Below are 20679 nucleotides of genomic sequence, written 5' to 3' on the forward strand. Positions count from 1 at the left end.
AAAGATCCATCTTGTCCAATATGCTACAGCTCCACCTGTGAAGGAACAGGAGAGAAAGAGAGGCTGGTAAGTACAAAACCCAAGACTTACTCCAGCTCCAGCTGACCTAGTTGGCTTTACTTGTACTTGTTAATAACCTGAAACACTCTGAGAACTGTGATCCGTATGTAATACATTGTGGATAGGATAGTCAATGTTCCTCTGGTTGCAGTGCAACTTTTAGCAATCAGTCAATTTGCCCAAAGGAGGAGGATGTTTTGATAGGCTATCCTGGTTTGCCATGGTTACATAGGGCTGTAATGTAGGAAGATTTTTCATCTCTTAGACTAGCTAGACCGGTGGGATTAGAGTTCAACTATTCCAGATCATTTGGCTTGCCAAGTTATAAAGGTAATAACTTTGGCTTGCCAGGTTATAAAGGTAAGTTATAAGGTAAAGGAAAAAAATTCTCTGGGAGTGAAGTGTTTCAACATTTGCCTCATTGATTCATAATCTTTTTTTTTTGAAGGAGACATTTAGTGGTTTCATGCAAGAGACAGACATTGTGACTCATTGAACAGGATACTTTTGATGGAAGGGCCCCCTACTGACTTTAGACTACAACAGGATAGGACTGCTTGTGATACAGCTGGTTGGTGATCCAGACTATCATGATGTAGCTGATTTGTTAACATGATGTGACATAACAGAATAACAGAGTGTGGAAGGTACCTAGGAGGCCTTCTAGTCCATCACCCTGCTCAGGTAGGACACCCTATATCCAGTGCTTTTTTTGTAAAAGAAAAAGGTGCCGGAACTCACACATGTCATACAACCCGCCTTGCCTACTCTACAAGGTTCCATCCAAAAAAGGTGCCGGAACTCCGTTCTGAGCGTTCTATGAGAAAAAAAGCCCTGCCTATATCATTCTGGACAAATGGCTGTCAGTCTCTTCTTAAAAACCTCCAGTGATGGAGCACCCACAACTTCTGGAGGCAAGCCTTTCCACCGGTTGATTGTTCTTTGTCAAGAAATTTCTCCTTAGTTCTAGGTTGGTTGTTTCCTTGATTAGTTTCCATCCATTGCTTCTTGTCCTGCTTTCTGTTTGCTTAAGTATTTTACTAAAATATTTACATAATCAAGCAAAGCAATTGTATTTTCTCATCCTAGGAATAACTGGCTAGGTAACTCAGACATTAGGTAATTGTGTGGTTTAGTCAATAGTTTTTTGAGAATCACCATAGTTGCATTCATCCTTAAACTGAATATCAAATAAAGCAAGGTTTTTTTCCACAAACAAAGTGATTAAAACTACTATATGAGTTGCCAAGGAAGAGGGTAACATAAAAAAAAGTAAATTATTTTGTTGCCTACGAATTTAAATGAAGAAAAGACTTCAGGCAAACCAGGATGAGCACAATGTGGAGATGCTTAAAAGTGCAATATTGCATATTTGCTAATTGTTTTGATGGTTGCAGAGTCTGTGCATCTATTTTTAAAGAACAGACTTCTGGGTAAAGAATAGCAAGCTAACATGATTTGAATGAGCGGAGATGTTGTGGTCACAACTGAAGGACTGGAAACTAGAGTGTCCCACAAAACCTCTCCAAATAGAGGAAGGAGATCACTCACTTTTGCTCCAGACAGCTGCTCCTCACGAGGACTTGATTCAACTTGTTGTGCAAATGTGTGTGTAAGAGAATTAGTTTTATTGAATGCAGAAAGTTGCAGATCTTCACCAGTGAAAAATACCAGGCAGCAGTTGACAGGTGCATCTCTATCAATGCTTCATTTATTTTCACTTCCTTGAAGGAGTGCAGAATTAGGAAGAAATTTCAGCTAGCTAGCTAGCTGGAGGATATTGATGTCAAGCTCCATTTCTTTATCCATCGCAATATTCACAGGGACATGAGTCATTGTTCCCCAGGGCACCACGCAAACCTGGCAGGATCAAACCACAGAGATAAAAGCACAACCTGCTAATGAGATGCCTTGTCATACATATGTGCCCACAACCCATCCTAAGCTCTGAATATAAGTATTTTCAAGTTGTACTGGTGAAATCCAAACGCTATAAGAAAAACAAAGTTTTCTTGAAGTTGAGTTTCAATCCTGGTGGCTTCTTGGCACGTCTAGGCAGTTTTCTTGGCAATAATATGTAATTGCACTATTTTTACCTTTCAAAGTTTTTTTTAAAAAAAATTCTCAAAAGTCAGATCTCCAAAGTTACAGCCCTGGAGTTTTTCAGGTCTCCCATGCAAGTGCTAAATTGGATTCCTCATCCATATCCACCAAATTGCTTCTTTAATGGTGCAGCATAGAGGAGGTATCATCTCTGTTCTGCTATTGCCTTGTACACAAAAAGATTAAAGCTGGAATTATCTCCCTTAAATCCCTCCCTCCCTTAAATCATCCTGACTGGTTCAAGGTTGACTCAGCCTTCCATCTTTCTGAGGACAGTAAAATGAGGACCCAGATATGTTGACTCTGTAAACTGCTTAGAGAGGGCTGTAAAGCACTGTGAAGTGGTATATAAGTCTAAGTGCTGTTGCTATTGCTCTGTTCTACTCCCAGGATTAGGTATAATTACCATGTGTTGGTTTTATTTTTATGTTGTTGTTCTGAGCCTCCCAGTCACATTTTGATTGCCATTATAGAGAGAAAACATTGGAGCAAATATCACTTGGTTTTGTGTAAAGCTTTGTGTTTTTCTGGAAACACATTTCTGCTGGTGGTGAGGAATTACTTGGGGAAATATAAATATTAAAGCTGTGGGGAATAGCCTCACATTTCAGGCACACCTCAGCCGTGACTTTCCTGTCACTTCTCATTGGTTTCCGAATGGCTACCTCTACGTTTGATGGGAGGACATTATTTTGCCTGAAACTGTTTTAGTTTAAATTGCTTTTATTGGAGAACTGTTTTTACTGAAGACCAAACCTCTGTACAACCTCATGCACTGTTACCTTCCCCTTTCATATTTTCCCCTATCATTTTTTCTACAAATCCTGATATTTTTTTTGACATCTGCTGTTTTCATAACAAATATAAATAAATGTATCTCTATTTTGCAGGTCCAGTATCTAATTTTTTTCCTCCCTCCTATCTTTTCCCAGCACAGCATGTCTTCAGATATAATCGTATTTTTTTAAAAAAATAAATAAATAAGAGATTGACTGAATTGTTCTGCTGCTGAGCCATTCTTTTGTTTAACTGCCAGTGGCAAGAATATAATCAATGTCTCACATTGCACTTACTGTCCATCAAATGCATGTAACAAATATAGACTGTGCAAAATTGAGGAGGTGAGTCAAAAGGGAAGGAAATTCAGCTGCCCTGTGTTTCAAGGCCCTTCCAACTCTGTTACTGTGTTAGCTCAAGGCGGTGAGCATATCCACACACCTTCTTCCTCCCGTGCTGGCTCAGGAATTCTGGGAGTTGAAGTCCACGAGTCATAAAAGAGCCAAGGTTGCCTACCCCTGGACTAGACCAAATTGGAAGTAGAGCCTTTTCCTTCAGACTTGAGAGGCCTGTCAAATGTTGCATTCCAAAGTGGGTGGGCCAACCACCTGCTCAACCTCCTATACCATTTCAGACAAGTGGCTGTCCAGTCTCTTCTTAAAAACTTCCGGTGTTGGAGCATTCACCGCTTCTGGAAGCAGGTTGTTCCACTGGTTAATTGTTCTAACTGTCAGGAAGTTTCTCCTTAGTTCTAGGTTGCTTCTCTCCTTGATTAGTTTCCATCCGTTGCTTCTTGTCCTGCTTTCAGGCGCTTTGGAGAATAGCTTGACTCCCTCTTCTTTGTGGCAGCCCCTGAAATATTGGAACGCTGCTATCATGTCCCCCCTCCTCTTTCTCTTCATTAAACTAGACATACCCAATTCTTGCAACCGTTCCTTATATGTTTTATACTCCAGTCCCCTAATGAATGAATGAATGAATGAAGTCAGATAAAAAAACAACCTATTAAAACACAGAAGTACCCTCTGTATATTTGCTCACTACAAGGGACCTTTGAGAAGAGTAAAAATATCATTTGAAACCATGAAAAGATCTCATCCAACACATTTGTGAAACTTAACTTCAGAAACAAATCTTAATTATACATCCTGATTTTTCATCATTCTTTTTTTAAAAAAAATTTTTTTTAAAAAAAATCATAATAAAAATATATATTTTTGTAATTTGGGTATGTCTGGTCCAGGGGTAGGCAACCTTGGCTCTTTTATGACTTGTGGACTTCAACTCCCAGAATTCCTGCATGGTTGGCTCAGGAATTCTGGGAGTTGAAGTCCACAAGTCATAAAAGAGCTAAGGTTGCCTACCCCTGGTCTAGTCTAATAAAAAGGACTAGGGGAAACATGATAGCAGCACTCCAATATTTGAGGGGCTCCTACAAAGAGGGGTCAAACTATTTTCCAAAGCACCAGAAGGCAAGACAATGGATGGAAATTAACCAAGGAGAGAAGCAACCTAGAACTAAGGGGAAAATTCCTAACGGTTAAAACAATCCACCAATGGAATAGCTTGCTTTCAGAGCTTGTAGGTACTCCATCACTGAAGGCTTTCAAAAAGAGATTGGACAACCATTTGTCTGAAATGGTATGGGGTCTCCTGTTTGAGCAGGGGTTTGGACTACAAGACCTCCAAGGTCCCTTCCAACTCTTATTATTCTATGTTCTACTGTATATCTATTTTATTTTCTAATCCCAACTTTTTTTTTAAAAGAAATGATTTCTAAATGAATTGTCAGCAACATCTCATGATAAATGAGGAAGTGTCACATGTGCCAAAACACAGACACACAGACAAAATGTTGTAACATAATTTCGGGGCAACTTCAATTTCTTCTACTGAAACCCATTCTATGTCCCTTTGAAATCCCACTTACTGCTTTTGATATAATAGGTTAGTATTGCCACACCTCTGGAAATGTATTTTGACTGGAGAAACTCATTCTGAAATGGAAGAATTTTTTATTCTGATTGATGGAATTAATTTAGATTGATTTAGGGTGAGAATTTATTTTATTCTGATGGATGGGAGTTGTTTAGATCGATTTAGGCTGAGAATTTATTTTATTCTGATGGATGGGATTTGCTTGGATTGATTTATGCAGTGAATTAATTTTATTTTGATTGATGGGATTTATTTAGGTTGATTTATGCTGATGTCTTTTCATTGGATTGCAATTTGCTGTTGAAAAGAGTGATTCTGGAAATTGAAACGATGTTAAACACGTTTCTTCTTTGTTGCTTTATTCTTCTAGACTAGGGTTTTCCAACCTTAGCAACTTTAAAATGGTTGGATTTCAAATCCCAGAATTCCCGACCCAGCCATGGGGAATTCTGGGAATTGAAATCCATACATGTTAAAGTTGCCAAGGTTAGGAATCCCTGTTTTAGATGCCAGGAACTTTGAGTCACCTTTATATTGCCACATTTCTCAATAGAATTGCAATTCTTTCTCCTGAGAATATAAAAGAACAATGTTTGAAGGATATATACAGTATATCTTTCAAATATATATATACATACATAAAAATGGAAAATTAAGCATGTTGATTCCTACACACACACAGACACATATGTGTGTGTCCTTTTATATATATAAAAGGAAAATTGAGAACATTGATTCCTACACTTATCTTTCGGGGAGTGGGACTTTTGTTTTCTTTCATCTGGTTCTTCTGATCTTTCTTTAATATGAGTTTTATTGGGGGGGAAAGGTAAAAAACACAATCATGCCTCCCAGGACACCAAGGAAATCAAGAGTAGAGCCATTTTTAAAAAATTCTTTTGCAGAGAGTAAGATGGGACTTTCTTGTTTTTCCCCCCATGAAAACATTTCGCTTCTCATCTAAGAAGCTTCTTCAGTTTGTGGATGAGAAACGAAGTGTTTTCATGGGAAACATCTAAGCCAATATCACTCCCCAGCTACCTGTTCAATCTATGTTGGCAAAGTCTGCGAAATGAAGAACGGTTGTAGGAACTGGGCATGGCTAGTCTAGTGAAGAGAAGGACATGGATTGAACAAGTAGCTGGGGAGTGATATTGGCTTAGATTTCTTGGAGTGTTTCCAGTAGCCAAATGGTGAAGACTGTCAGAGACAGTCTGAGATTCATACCTTCAAAATGACATCAACGTTTCCTTAGTTTAACTCATCACTTAGCAAGACGTTCTCCACTAGAACATTCTTGATTAAAACTACCTGTTAACATATGTTAAGGTATGAATGAGCCGTTAAAGTGGAAGTGTGTGTGTGTGTGTGTTGCAAAAAAAAATATACAATTCTGATAAAGAGGGACTATATGAGGAAAAAAGATTCAAAGGAAAAAAATGAAATTTTGATTTTGATTTTGTTGATTAGATAGGTTTGTTGTTATAGAAATGGCTAGTGTATAATATTGTATAAAAATAAAAAGTTGAGGTTGTAATTGTTAAATAGCGGGTTCTTTGGTGCAGGAATGACAACACAAAGCTGAGTACAGGATAACTCATTGTTTATTTATTGCTGGAACTGTACTGAGGCAGAGGCTGTAACCAGCCGCAATATATAGTCTAGCCCCTAGGCGGCAGCCAATAGGTTTGAATAAACCATTGCTGCCTGGGGATAGCCAATTGCAGCACAGGAGACTGGTAGTCTGGGTTGCTGGAGAGTCGTTAGCTGCTCCAGCAACCCAGGTGGTGTATCACAAGAACCCAGTACATAACAGTAATGTTATTATCTTCTGCTGTGCCAGAGAGAGTTGGAAGTCAATACCCTTTTTTCTTTTTCCCTTTCCACCCCACATGTTCTCTTCTTCCCTTTTTCCATTACTTTTTATTTGCCTTTGTATTTTATATTTTGATAAAATTAATAAAAAATTGATGCGGCAGGAGACAGAGGGCTACTAAGAGAAGGCCATCCAGTGCAGGCAAGATAGATTTTCATCACTGTGGCTTCTCGGGCAGTTTTTAATATCTCAGTGGATAGAAAGTGTTAAAGTTTGGTTTTGTTTTTTTACCCCTCTCTTGGCAGAATACAGGCTATGGCATGGACAAAAGATCTGAGCATAGAGATTGCTTTTGGAAGCTTACAAAATGGGAAAAGAGCTATGCCTCAGTCATGTACCTACTTATACTGCTATCAAAAGATAATAGAAGAATACTTAGGTCAGCACAAACACTCACTTCTATTCACTGAACTGTGAAAGCTAGAAAGAAAGACACTGAACTCTGTCTGAGAAATGAATGCCTATTTCATTCCATCCAGAAAACATAGCAACACAAATGGGATGAGGAATGAATTGAGGTGGTTATCAAAGAATAATAGAATATTAGTTTGGCTTTGAAGAAATTCTTCCTGAAGTAGAGGGGTATCTCTGGGTCAAAGGCAGTACAAGACTTGCCCTTGAATGCAGCAATTTGAAGGATGCGCATCGGTCCCTTTTGTGATAAAGAGGAGCTGGCAGAAAAGTATGCAAAATGCAGGTAGTCCTTGACTTAAAACTGTTTGTTTAGTGACCGTTCGAAGTTACCACGGCAGTGAAAAATTTTATTTATTTTATTTTAATTCCATTTATATCCCGCCCTTCTCCGAAGACTCAGGGCGGCTTACTGTTTTTCACACTTATGATTGTTGCTGCATCCCATGGTTATGTGACCAAAATTCAGATGCTTGCAACTGACTCATATTTATGACGGCTGCAATGTCCCAGGGCCATTTGATCACCTTTTGCTAATACTACCATCTGGCAACACTCCAATACAGGGATTACCTGGGAACTGTCAGGTACAAATAATCAGGACCATGTGTGAAATTCCAGTTCAGCTAATGTATTGCTCTTGCCTATACACAAGAATCTAGTCAACTAAAGGTCAGCGCTAAACTGGGCTAGATAAGAGTGAATGGAATCCAAGAGGGGTTGGACTGTTTGCAGGAATGTAAAGACACCAGGCTGATAGCTCTTTTGACTCTGCCCCCAGGCTCCGCCTGTTTTTCTCCTAGAAGAATAGCGAATTTTGGGCTGCTATTTTCCATTCATTTTTTTTTATTACAGTCATGCTGGTATTTTCTGACCATTTGAGGGTAGATGGAGAAACTGGCAATGTGGAAAGAGCCAGAAAAGGAAAGAAAAGGAAAAAGGAAAAAGGAAAGGAAAGGGCTGCATAATAAGCACATGAAATTGCATAGAATGTCCTTGTAACTGTTTCAAGGAATGATTTTTAATGAGACTTGATAAGGATGTGCAGAGTACCTCTTGAGCTAACAAGAGCGTGCACAGAAAAAGAGGATACTGAGAGTAGTCAAGTTTACGCAGCAACCACACAGATACACTGAGGTGTGTAAAAAAGGTTTACTTGTGGAATAATACAATAGCACAGTCCCATATAAAACAGTCCAGGTCATACATGAGTAAAGAGATGATAGCAAATAACAATAGTCCAAGGAGTATCCAATTCAGAGTCTTCTTACCAGTCCGTAAGTCAAAACACAGTTCTTCAGGTTTAGCAAACAGTAGCAAACCCACAAACCACAATAATCAGCAAGCAACAGCAAAACGTAACAGAGAGAATAACAGAGAGAGAGAAGACTTGTTGTTGTTGTTTTTTAAAAAAAATAACATATCTAAACCTTCATCCATGGTCAATGAAAAAAAATATTCTTAGACTTGCTAGCTTCTTAGGAGATAAATTGTTTGTAAAAGGGAAAGAGTTCAGTTACTGGAATTCTTGTAACCGTCTCTCTTTCATTTCAGTAAATCGTGTTAAGAAGGCTGTCTGAGCTGAACCTTGGAAAAGAATTATTTTCTATCTGAGGGAAATCTCTAAAAACCCGACAGTGCTTTGGGTAGGAAAAAAAAGAGAGAAGGGGAACAATTAAAGGAAGTGTGCAGAAGTGCGCTTGAGAGCCTAGCACAGAGGTCCCCAACCTTTTGGGCACCAGGGACTGGTGCCATGTCGAAAAGTTTTTCCGTGGACCAGAGGGAGCATGGTTTTGAATACTGCCTGTATCCCAAAGATGGAGCTTTGCTCGTTTGTGCGGACCAATTGCTGTCATGCTGCGGACCGGTGCCAATCCATGGACCCAGGGTTGGGGACCCCTGGTCTAGCAGATTGTTATGGCTAAATTTATCTCAAAGTAGGATAGTCTCATTATTTAACCCCAATATTTGAGGGACTGTAACAGAGACGAAGGGGGACAACCTATTCTCCGAAGCAGCTGAGGGCAGGACAAGAAGTCATGGATGGAAGCCTGTCAAGGAGAGATCCAAGCTAAAATAAGAAATTTCCGGACAGTGGAAACAATGAATCAATGGAGCAACTTGCCTCCAGAAGTTTTATGTGCTCCATCACTAGAGGTTTTTAAGAAGAGACTGGACAGCCATTTGACTGGAATTGTATAGTAGGGTCTCCTACGTGAGAAGGGAGTTGGATTAGAATTCCCCCCAAGGTCCTTCCAACTCTTATTCTGTATTCATTAGGGGTCAGCATGAACCACTGAACTATTTTTTAACAATAATAATAATAATAATAATAATGTTGGAAGGGACCTTGGATCTAGTCCAACCCCCTGCTCATGCAGGAAACCCTATACCATTTCAGGCAAATGGCTGTCCAGTCTCTTCTTAAAAACTTCCAATGTTGGAGCGTTCACCACTTCTGGAGGCAGGTTGTTCCACTGGTTAATTATTCTAACTGTCAGGAAGTTTCTCCTTAGTTCCAGGTTGCTGCTCTCCTTGACTAGTTTCCATCTGTTGCTTCTTGTCCTGCTTTCAGGTGCTTTGGAGAATAGCTTGACTCCCTCTTCTTTGTGGTAGCCCCTGAGATATCTAACCCACATTTTTCTATCTTATCAAGTAGTAGGTTGTGATCTACTTTATCAAATGCCTTACTGAAGTCCAAGTAAATTATATCTACAGCATTCCTCTGGTCCACTAATTTTGTCACTTGGTCAAAGAATGTAATAAGATTTGTCTGGCATGATCTGTTTCTGGTAAGCAACTTCTCACTAAACCTGGAAAGGGTCCCATTTATCTCTTGGGTCCTCCTAAACAGGAAGCAATACAAAAAGCCTCTTTGTTGTCTGGCTGAAGCACCAGAATCTCTCTCCGCTCCAGTGTTTTCTGGGTTGGGGCAGTAAGTTTCTATTTTTCCCACATTCCTCATTCATTAAATTTTCTTATTTTACTGCCTATTTTTTTCTCATGTGTTTGGGACATTTGTGATTAAGATATCACAAATAATTCAGCAATCTACCCAGAAAACTTTGTGCCGGGGATGATATTTTAGTGGCTGTATTCATTCATTCATTCATTCATTCATTCATTCATTCATTCATTCATTCATTCATTCGTGTTTTTACTGTGTTAATTTTTAAAATTGTCTTAGAATTTATCTATCTATCTATCTATCTATCTATCTATCTATCTATCTATCTATCTATCTATCTATCTATCTATCTATCTATTTAATGTATTTGCTGCCAGATACTTTGTTGACTAAGGTGGCTATGGAAAATGTGTGAATAAATGAATGAATGAAAGAAAGAAAGAAAATGCAATGATTATTCTTAGAACATAGAATCATAGGGCTGGAAGGGACCTTGGAGGTCTTCTAGTCCAGCCCCCTGCTCACGCAAGAGAGCCTACACCGTTCCAGGCAAGTGACTGTCCAGATTCTTAAAAATTATTGTTGGAGCACCCACAACTTCTGAAGGCAAGTCTTCCATTGATTAATTGTTCTCACCGTTAGGAGATTTCTCCCTAGTTCTAGGTTGCTTCGATCCTTGGTTAGTTTTCACCCATTATTTCTTGTCTTGCCTTTTCATGCTTTGGAAAATAGTTTGACTCTTCTTTTGCATTTTTGCTCCTAATGATTTTCTCTCCAGTCTGATTGGCTTCCATTATGACTGGAGCTACGCAATTCTTTTCTCACCTGCTTTTTTCTTGTTTTCTTTTTTTCTCCAAGGCTCATTTTTCTAGCTCGTTTATCAGAAAAGTGAAATTGCAGATTCGGAAGGAAATTAGCCGATGACTACCATTGTGTCCACCTCCTCCAATAAATGGTCAATGGGATTACAGATGGAGCTATTTTTAGCCCTTCATTCCTCCTGCGTTTGGACTGAATACAAATGATTTTTTTGGGATTCATTTTTCATTTGTTCGGTAATGTATGCATACCTTGACTGAAAATAGCAACTGCCAGGATTTTCCTAACATAACTCTAAGGATAATGTGCTGTTATGGTTGAGGAATGACTGCTCATAAAGCTGAAAGTTTTGTGGCTTTGTGGTTGAATTATTGTCAGGCCAAAATTTATCACTTTTAACATTTGCATGCAACCTTTCCCAAATACATTTTTTTAATTATATATTCTGCCCTTCCATTTTCCCCACTGTTTTCAGATTTATTATACTGTAGCTAATGGAGCCTTTTATGATAGCCCTCAATTAATTCTCTTTGTTTTTGCCTCAGTTAATAAAATGTATACTATGTTTCAAGCACTTTATTAGGAGAAAAAGAAGCTGAGAGAACAAGTAACATATTTGTTGTAAGTGGGAAATCTTTCGTGGCATAGGCAGTTCTGGATTAAGCAGCATGGAATCCCATTTTAAATGTGGCTGATCAGTCCTGATGTACATTTGCAAAGGATGTCAGAATAGATGCTAACCCTGGTGAAAAACCCACCGTAGGATTCTTGCCACTTATTTCTGAAGAAGAAAGAAAGAAGGAAGAAAGAAGAAAGAAGAGAAGGAAAAGAAGAAAGAAAGAAAGAAAGAAAGAAAGAAAGAAAGAAAGAAAGAAAGAAAGAAAGAAAGAAAGAAAGAAAGAAAGAAAGAGAGGGGGAAGGGCAAGGGAGAGCAGAGCAGAGCAGAGCAGAGCAGAGCAGAGGAGAAGAGAAGAGAAGAGAAGAGAAGAGAAGAGAAGAGAAGAGAAGAGAAGAGAAGAGAAGAGAAGAGAAGAGAAGAAATAGAATAAAATCATTTATCTGAAATGGTATCAAATATGACAAGCAGAGGGTTGAACTAGAAGACCTCCAAAGTCCCTTTTGACTCTATTATTCTATGTTCTATGTTCTAAGTGCATCTGCTTATGTGCTTGAAATGGGGCACATTATGGTATTATGGAAACTACTGGCTCAGCGTAGTTAAATAAAATACAACCTCTAGAGTCTGTCGGGAGCAGGCCAGCCTAGAAATGCAGCAAAATAAATAAAAATAAAGAAATCCATAGTTCAGCTACTTAATTCTGCTTTTCCTGAGACGTTCCACAGAAGCAAGACAAAGCAAAATGCAGCCCTTCAAAGCCTCCTATTCCATTAGCGTGGCAGCATGAGAATCAAGGCTCCAGGTATGCCCAAAATATAAAAACTTAACAGAACACTTGATTGCTTCAGGTTAACTCAGCCCTGGTTTAATTTGCTTTAACAGATTGTGTAGGGAAAAAGGAAGCCCAGTGCTCAGCCTCATTCAAAAGCTTTCTTTTCTTTTCTTTTTCCCTTTTCTATTTCTGGCAAGCCCGTACGAATTTTTACCCTTTGAATTCCATCCTTCTATTCAACACTCCCCCGCCATCCCAAGTCTCTCTGCCAGCAGATGGATGAATCTGGGAAGCGGTTTCTCAGTTGCCATGTTACCCTGGTCTGATGGGGGAAATGTTCTTGGCTATAACTGAAACCTCACTGGACACCACAGGGAAGTAGCTGGTGGATTTGATTGCCAAGGAACAGGTTGTAACTCGAGAAAAAGGAAGGTGAATGGAGGCCTCAAATACATCAAGGATTGCTGCTTGGAGAAATGGACCTTGCCAGCAAGTGTTAAACACGCCTCCAGGTTCAGGTTATGCTCACCCAATCAACATACTCATGACCCTGCTCACACTCAAGTCACTTTCAGTTGGATACTGGAGCCCAGCTGGTTTTTTAGGCTACATGGAAACCCAGTGAATTTAAAATAACAGCACGATTTCACTGGTCACAAAGTACGTTTGCTCTTTCTCTCCCGTATGTGCATATGCACATATCCACATCTGCCCACGTCTTTCTCAATAAGCAGTCAGGCACTAGGCAGAGGGGTAGAATCCCCAAGTCTGAAACCAAATTTCCCCAAAGTGCTTTTTCAAAAGGCAGCTGGACTTCGTTGTTTTCCTTGAAGACATTTCGCTTCTCATCCAAGTAGCTTCTTGGACCAGAAGTGAAACGTCTTCAAGGGAAAAAAAACAAAGTCCAGTTGCCTTTTGAAAAAGCATCTTTGGGACAACCGTGACCTGAATGACTGAGAATCTCCATAGACATCTGAATCCAACGATGACTCAAAAAGTGTGGGTGGCTTCTGGGCCTCTTTTATCCCCCAAATCCTTGCTTTGTTGATCCAGAAGAACTGGCAGCTTCTTTTGCTTTGTTGATTTTCAAGTCTGGTAGCTGTTGATGGGACTTGGGGAAGGGATTCCTATGTGCTTGGGCTCAACTTCTTTTGTCTGGTTCAGGTGACCTTTTTTTCATTTGCCTCCTTAATGACTTGGTTTCTTCTTAATGATCTCCCCTAAGAGATCTTTTAGACAAGATTCTTGACTTTTTGTCCATCAGGCTTATGTCCCTGCTTCGTCTTTATGAATGGCAGCTTCAGTCCTGTCCCACCCAAACTGTGTCCTATTGCTTGGACCTCTGAGAAACCAATAGGATCAAATCTGGTAGTCGCTCCTAGGGAAAAAAAAACAGCTGGCAGTGGCTTCCCAACACAGATTCTGCCATTCAGATGTTTCAGACGAGGCTCTCCTTGGGAATTGCAAATGGCAGCAAGGGGGAGGTGTGTTTGTTAAAACTGAAACACAGTGGCCTGTCCAAAACCTACACAAAAGTTTGTTCAGACATAGAGGTTGTGATCAACTCTTATCATCAGGGTTTTATCGTAGGGCTGGAAGGGGCTTTCAAGGTCTTCTAGTCCAACCCCCTGCTCAAGCCTGGAGTCCTTAAACCATCCAAAATAATTGTCCAGTCTATTTTTGAAAACCTCCAGTGATGGAGCACCCACAACTCTGGAAGGCAAGCTGTTCCATTGACTTTGAATGGTCACTGAACAAACTGTCATAAATCAAGGACTATGTTTATATGTATAAAATATTTTGGTAGTTACACTTTGAGGCAGGAGGCATCTTGTGTTGAATCAACCCTCCTCAACTGTCTTAATTTGATCAAGGTTGTTGACCAGACAAATGAGATTTTTGTTTGCCTCAGTCATGCAGCAAATGCTCTCGTGCTCTGATCATTTCTCTCACAGGTGAGTTAAACAGAAGCGAAGTCCAGATTTAAAATAAAATACTTACGTTGGCTTTCAAAACAAATATGTTACAGGCCAGCATTAACATAAGCTTTATTATGGTTTTAGACCAACTGTTATATAGTACATAAAATACCTCAAATATACATCAAAATTAATTAAACATCAATAAAAAAGGCAAAATGGAAGGGGAAAAGATACTTCTTTATTAGTATAAGATGCATAGTTTTTCTGTTTTACTCGAATTCAATAAGACGTGGTAGATTTTCTAAAACATAGATAGGGAATTATACTACAGCACCCATGTTACTTGGCAATTGGCCATTCTAATTTGCAGTTCAGAACTGGAGTTTCCATATTCCTCGCTCTTGAATACACAGACTACTTCTCACCCCAGAAGAAATTAAACATTTTCATTCAAAAGATTAGACCAATTTTCATGGGGAATCGCCATTATGAAAAATATTGTGAAATTAATGTAATTCGGAGACCTATCCCAATAATAAGATGGTCAAGGAGGTCTGGTCTGTATGGATGTGCACTTTGTCATCTAACAGAATAATAGAGTTGGAAGGGACCTTGGAAGTCTTCTAGTCCAGCCTGCTGCTCAGGCAGGAGCTCCTATACCAGTTCAGACAAATGGTTGTCCAGTCTCTTTTTGAAAGACTCCAGTGATGGAGCACCCACAACATCTGGAGGCAAGTCATTCTGCTGATTAATTGTTCTAACAGTCAGGAAATTCCTCCTTAGTTCTAGGTTGCTTCTTTCCTTGATTAGTTTCCATCCATTTGATCCTGCCTTCTGGTGCTTTGAAGAATAGGTTAACCCCCTCTTCTTTATGGTGGCTCCTCAAATACTGGAATACTGCTGTCATGTCACCCCTAGTCCTTCTTTTCACTAGACTAGGTAAAGGTAAAGGTAAAGGTTCCCCCGCACATGCGTGCTAGTCGTTTCCGACTCTAGGGGCCGGTGCTCATCTCTGTTTCAAAGCCGAAGAGCCAGCACTTGTCCGAGGACGTCTCCGTGGTCATGTGGCCGACATGACTAGACGCCAAAGGCGCACAGAACACTGTTACCTTCCCACCGGAGTGGTCCCTATTTTCCTACTTGCATTTTTTACGTGCTTTCGAACTGCTAGGTTGGCAGAAGCTGGGACGAGTAACAGGCGCTCACTCTGTTACGCGGCACTCGGGATTCGACCCGCCAAACTGCCGACCTTCTGATCGACAAGCTCAGCGTCCTAACCCACTGAGCCACCGCGTTCACTAGACTACACATACCCAATTCCAGCAACCATTCTTCATATGTTTTAGCCTCCAGTCTCCTAATCATTTTTGTTGCCCTTCTCTGCACTCTTTCTAGAGTCTCAACATATTTTTTTTTACGTTGTGGCAACCAAGACTGGATGCAATATTCCAAGTGTGGCCTTACTGACGCATTATAAAGTGATATTAACACTTTACATGATCTTGATTCTATCCCTGTGTTAATGTAATCTAGGATTGTGTTAGCTTTTTTTGGCAGCTGCAGCGTACTGCTGGCTCATAGTTAAGTTATTGTCCACTAGGACTTCAAGATCCCTCTCATGGTTACTACTGTTGAGCCAGGTGCCACCTATTCTATATCTGTGCATTTGGTTTTGCTTGTTCCAACAGATTGCCTGGCTTCCTCTGCTTCAATGAAAAGTCCAAAGAAGGTGGCAGGTTTTAACTTTCCTCCAAGAGATTTTGAAAATTATGAAGTCAGGTTGGCAGTGCTTTTTTTGTAAGAAGAAAGGTGCCGGAACTCACATCTTGTTAATCTTTTATTTACCTTTCGCACGTAGTCAATCACTGTACACGCACCCACACACATCAGTTGTGTAATGAAACATAACAATCGCCACCCGCAGTAAGCACTCAGCGCGTGACCACATGACCAATCACAAGCCGAGCAGTGCCACAAGCTGAGCAGCACCATCACAATCAGCACAGATGAAGTACGCATGCATCGGACTCGACACACAAGCAGCCCGCATGCACCATTTTAATGATTTTGCCGCTGACTTGCTACGCTCGACAGAGCGATTCACGTCCATGTGGATCAAACATCAAATTTTCATAAGTTACTTTTAAAACTTGGAAAATCCGTCAAAATAAGGTGCCGGAACTCCGTTCCAGTGTGTTCTATGACCAAAAAAAGCACTGCAGGTTGGAGACCCATGCAGAGAACAGGAAGAAGAGGAAGAAGAAACAAATAATAATAATAATAATAATAATAATAATAATAATAATAATAATAATAATAATAATAATAACAACAACAACAACAACAACAACAACAACAACAACAATAATAATAATAATAATAATAATAATAATTTTATTTGTATACCGCCCTTCTCCCGAAGGACTCAGGGCGGTGAACAGGGCAAACATATAAAAATACAAAGATACAAAAGTTAAAAGAGAATTAAACAACTGCCCAGGCTAAAACAATAGGTAAAAATATATACAACAACAATAAAATCCCAACCCATCCCCCATCAGGCCAGACCGGCTTGTTCGAACAAATGAGTCTTCAGATCGTGCCGGAAGGAGCGAAGGTCGGGCGCCATCCGGAGCTCAACCGGCAACCGATTCCATAAATCCGGGGCGCCCACAGAGAAGGACCTCCCCCTGGGGGCCACCAGTCGGCATTCTCTGACCGGTGGCACCGTGAGGAGGCCCTCTCTGTGGGAACGCACAGGGCTGAGGGAAGTTGATGCCGGCAGCAGGTGATCCCTGAGGTACTCCAGACCCATGCCATGTAGGGCCTTGAAAACCATTACCAAAACCTTGAATCTCACTCGGAAGACAACTGGGAGCCAATGCAGCTCACGGAGCAGAGGTGTAACATGGGAGTATTGGGAGACTCCCAGCACAACTCTCGCGGCTGCATTCTGTACCAGTTGGAGCCTCCGAGTGGTTCTCAAGGGCAGCCCCATGTAGAGAGCGTTGCAGTAGTCCAAACGAGAGGTCACGAGCGCATGAGTGACCATACGCAGGGCGTACGATATCTGACCATTCTGTTTCTGAGCAGCTCAGCCATGCAACCTTCTTCCTATTATTTCTTGGAATCTTGTCTTGTGAGGCATCTGGACATGTCTGTTGAGACATCTTGCCTCAGATTGTCTCATGCTGCGAGACAGGAGGATGGCTCTGTAGGCACCAGGCTTGTAAACTAGAAACTCGAGTAGAAACCTCTTCTTTTTAAAGTTTAAGCCATCGTCATCTAATGAACCCGAAACAGCTTACAGCAGTTGGTCTCCTGGACTAGCTAGCAACACAAAAGTGTTTCTAAGAGTCAAGTTATCTGTCTGTTTGAACTACTCAAAGATTTAACTCCACAACTTCTGCTGCATTCTGAGAATGAAACTGTGGAAGAGAAAAATTCTTTGGCAGAGGAAGAAACCTCCTGAAAATTGGAAGGCATGGACATAACAACAGAACAGTCTTTGATGTTGCTGACAGATGGCTTTCATATAAAGGAGGCTGAATTCAATAAACTGCAATCTTTGCTTGCGTTTTGATGCTAGAACTCCAAGGCTGGCGTTCATGTTTTTCAAACAGGACTGTCATCGCCAGGAGGCAAAATGTGAGAACTGCCCTAAACAGTCACTTGGAAGTGTTTTGAAAGGTCAGCAATGTAATCCTTTCAATCCAGGCATTGTTATCTTTTTCAACTAGGAACAATAATTTCTTTAGATGCAGCTGCTCAATCTGGGCCTTAGACTTTTTCCCCTCACTGCTGGCCTTTTAGTTTCTTTTGTTTTCTAAGAGAATTCTATCTTGGCCTTAAAAAAAGAAAGAATCCGGGAAGATCTTCACCAAATGTGAGGGAATGTTTGGCAATGTTGAGATTTAATGGCACATAAGCAGAAATTAAATAGCAAGTATTTGACCTAGCCTATTCAAAAGACTTATTTGTAGCCCAGCTTTATGTAGTTGAAGAGTGATGGGTTCTTCATTTCTGCAAAATACTTGTAGGTCCATAGGAAATATTTTCTCTTTGACCCAATTCAACATTCTACTTTTAATGCCCTTGGAAAATCTGATAACATCTCCAAATCTGAAGAGATCCCTTTTTTGCTGAGTTGAAGGACCTGACTTAATGACACGATGTAAGAGAAGAGCAAGCAGAACTGGGGGATGGAATAAAATGTGTCATCAGTTTAGAATCCTTACATTGCCACAAATGGCAATGGTCTAAGTCCAGCCCCCCTTGAATTCCTCGACCTTTATCTAGTGTCAATTTAGTGTGGACCATTAGTTGACCTGATTCTTCTCTATAGGCTTCAATAAAAAATGTTATGCTACAACGTACATAAACAATCCCGATTCTGCACACAGATTTTTATTTATTTTTTAATTCCATTTATATCCCACCCTTCTCCGAAGACTCAGGGCGGCTTACAAGCTTAGCAGTAGAGTTTGGCTGCTCCTTTCACTCTGAACATCACATACAGTAGATCTCATAATTCCTCTTCTAAATAGAGATAAAATGTAGAAGAATTACACCTCCTTAAATTAATACTCTGGGAATTGATGTTTTGTTATCACTATCATTATGAGACATTGCAAATGATTTGAAATGCCAAAGTTTGGGCAACAATGAAGTGTTTGCTTATGAATAATGCTATAACCATGATTTTTAGTCATGTTATTGATTTTTATTCTTTTTTTTAACTGGGGGAAGAGTTCTGCTCCACCATCAAAATAAACTATGACTAACAAGCTTTTGATCATTTTCAACCAATTTTTTTTAAAAAAAAACAGAAAAATAATGGTTGTTTCATTTTATTTTAGGACTATCACTATTGTAAGGACTACCAAAAAAAAAAAACAAACCCCATGAAAAAATGTATTCATCTATTCTGTTTTATATCACACTGTGCTACTGCCCAAGCCTCAGGAAAGAAGTCAATAAATAAAATAACTTTGTTCTTAAAAAAAATCTTATTTTAATAGACTCTGAATTTATTCACTATCTTTGATGATGGGCAAGAAAGCTATTGTTGGGGTAGTACAGGTTGTCTTACGCTCACCAAATACGTTAAACATTTTAAAGGGGATATTACTGTATGCCACATTTCTTTCTCGGAGACAAATTATTTATCACCAGATGGAGGATGAAGATGCTGAAGGAGGACCCTCCCTTGGTGTAGGCCACCTGGCATCCAAGCTAAATAAATCCCATGTGTGTGATGAACTAATGCACTGTTTCTATGGACAGCTTGCTATCCATATAGAGGGTACTTTTCAGAATAACCAAACATTAGGGGACATGTTGCCCAGATGTTAAAAGTTTAAAAGCAGGCAAAAGTAGGTCAGAGTCTGTAGAAGGTTTCTTAGTGAATTGCTTTAAGTTGGAGCAGAGTTGACAGTTGTTGATATTGACTTAAGACATATACACACACAATGGCAAAGGTTCAAATCTAAGTGTACTGATTGGTTAGGGTAATTTTCAAATACTGTACTATTCTCTAACTGCCTGTCTTTAATTCAAGGTCAATTCAAATATTTTTGCAGCCTTTGATGGCCCTGGGAAGGAAGGAAGGAAGGAAGGAAGGAAGGAAGGAAGGAAGGAAGGAAGGAAGGAAGGAAGGAAGGAAGGAAGGAAGGAAGGAAGGAAGGAAGGAAGGATCTTCAAGGTTAATCTTTGCCCAAGTTTGATCCAAAGCATGAAAAGACGGGAAAAGGGAACATTAGATCAGTTTTCAAGATATGCACCAAAAGCCTTAAAATAATCGTGTGTAGCACCTAATACACAACCTCAATCTTATAATTTGGCTGGATCTAAAAAAGATTATGCTATCAACAGAATGATTACAGTCCTTGCAGCCATATCACCAACAAGCCACCAAGACATCAATAAAATTCAATAAACTAAACTAAACTAAATTAAACATCAAAACCATCACTCAAGTGCCATAGCATCATCAGACAGATGGCAAGATTATGTAGTGAGGCCATAACGCCTGCTGCAAGTAGGTAGGACGTCATACCTACCTGCATGGGCCAACATCTGCCTCTTCCTGCCCTTGTCTCACCTTGGAAACATTCATGACTCTTTGGTCCACAATGGTGCAAGACAGCCTGTAAGGTTTCAGCCTGCTTTACCTATATACATCCTGTGCAGAGAGAGGGTCTTTTTAAACATTATTTTAAAAGCACACATATCAGGGTGGACAACGTGATTGACATCCCTTCTGCAGCTGGCCCGAACTCAGGTAATTATAAAAGCCCGAGATGTGTGCAAGTATCCACTTATGACAAAGAGGCAGCTACTGGCCACAACGCCATTGGAATGTCACAATAGTGTGCAGTTCAGCTTGTTTGTGGAATGGAGGGCTGGTGAGTCAGGTCAAAGCGCAGAGCTGGTGTGGAATCTATGCAGGAGTTCCACAAACTGCCAGAAATG

At 40.0% G+C, this 20679-nt stretch overlaps 1 long non-coding RNA gene across 1 annotated transcript; it reads left to right on the forward strand.

Annotated features, from left to right (window-relative positions):
- LOC308671958 lies at positions 1 to 11248 on the forward strand. Its single transcript, XR_014027312.1, has 2 exons — positions 1 to 66; positions 10932 to 11248. It is a non-coding gene; the product is annotated as an uncharacterized lncRNA (long non-coding RNA).
- The last annotated feature ends 9431 nt before the right edge of the window (positions 11249 to 20679 follow it).

Source organism: Vipera berus, assembly GCF_964194415.1.
Source record: "Vipera berus genome assembly, chromosome: 9".
In the NCBI taxonomy this organism is placed as follows: Eukaryota; Metazoa; Chordata; class Lepidosauria; order Squamata; family Viperidae; genus Vipera; species Vipera berus.